This window comes from Chinchilla lanigera, unplaced genomic scaffold (assembly GCF_000276665.1).
Source record: "Chinchilla lanigera isolate Chin_1 unplaced genomic scaffold, ChiLan1.0 scaffold00010, whole genome shotgun sequence".
Lineage (NCBI taxonomy): Eukaryota > Metazoa > Chordata > Mammalia > Rodentia > Chinchillidae > Chinchilla > Chinchilla lanigera.
This window is the reverse complement of record NW_004955411.1, coordinates 27,942,785-27,944,637: the sequence shown is the minus strand read 5'-3', so window position 1 is coordinate 27,944,637 and position 1,853 is coordinate 27,942,785.

Sequence of the window (1,853 nt, the reverse complement as noted above, 5' to 3'; positions counted from 1 at the left end):
GCTGGGGATTTAGCTCAGTGGCAAAAGCGCCTGCCTGGCAAGCGCAAGGTCGTCAGTTCGGTTCCCGGTACCGGAGAAAAACCAAAAAAAAAAAAGATAGCACTTAATACCATGATAAATTAAGAATGTGTTCTACAAATAAAATATCATAGAATTTTGTTTTTAACTATTACACCAGTACACACATAGTTACATATACACGTATGTTTATATATACATTCATGCTATATATTACATGTGTGAATGTGACTGTATATGTATGTACACAATTGTGTGACAGATATATAATAGATCCCCAAAACAATGGTATCAAACAAATCAGAAGGTTATAAAACAGCTTTAAGAAGAAGATGAAAGAATACTGAACACACTTCACCTAGTCATTTATATATTGCTTGTGTACAAACAATTAATATAATAGATAACTGCAAAGACTATAGGATATGATAAAATTAATATGAAAAATTTTAAAAATATTTTTTAATTTTGAAAGTCATGACTTATAAAAGAAATATATATTTATGATCTTAGAATATTCATCATGGTTTGATTCAGCATTGATTGCTTAATACATAGATTATTAATGTTACTCTTTTGACTCGTGCTGATTTATTCATTGGGTTATCACAATAATACTGTGTATATATGACGAAAATCAGTAGACTAGCTGGTTATTCTATGATGAATATTCTAATTGTTACTGTCACAAAACTACTGCATCAGGGGCATGATGAAAGTATTCTTCATGATATCTAGTGTGTTACTTATAATTTATACCATTATCCTTCTTTGTCAAAATCGTATCTATTTTGCCCATCCAGGAATTTTAAAAACTTTATCTTTCTTTTCCATGCTATTGTCTTTGTCTGCATATGAACTGAATATCATTACAACAAGGTTACAAACTATGGGGAAAGTAGGATATGGGTTTATGCCGCAAAATAATTATCCTTTGAGTGTGGGATTGGGGTGCAGACAGGAACAGGATGGGAGTTTTAAAATTTTTAAGCATTTTAGATTTTAATTGCTTAAGTGTTTGCACTTTCTCTTCTACATTCTTAAATTATGTATTTTTAAAACCTAAAATTATATAAGATAATGTAAGACCTGGCCCATTTATTCACTATTATTGGGAAGAATTTCAGCCATTAGGATTTACAATTCCATTTCACCATAAAGAGATACATTTGTGGTGATACATGTACTAAGCTGTTCTTGATGAATTTCAAGTGTTTCAATCTCAGGGAAAATACAATCCTTACTTTAAGTATGTGAATATCTTTCCTATTAATATTAAGTGCTTTGCATATCTAATTGTTGTCATCTGACTCCATACATGGTGAGAAATATTGATTGATTATTGTTACACATGTGAGCCTACCTACTTATAGAACAAGTGTTATTGACAATATATTTCAAAATTGAAAATTTTGTAAAAGTAAATAGCTAGGATAAATAAAATTCTCTAGGGGCTGGGGATTTAGCTCAGCGGCAAAAGTGCCTGCCTGGCAAGCACAAGGTCGCGAGTTCGGTTCCCGGTACCGGAGAAAAACCAAAAAATAAAAAGAAAAAAAATAAAATAAAATTCTCTAAAATATTTGGCATGTAACATGTATTAGCATATATGAAAAATTAAATTTTTTTCTTTCCTTTACCAGTATTTAGGAAATATACAATACAATTTAAAGTACAAAGAAGATAGAAAAAAATAACCAAATTAGAATTTATTTTGTTATCATTAGATAACTGGCTCAAATGTCCTATTTTTGTTGTACCCAATGCTTCATTTAAAAATAAGACAAATTAATATTGTGTGATTATATGTTCATATATTGATTCAATGGCGTACTATA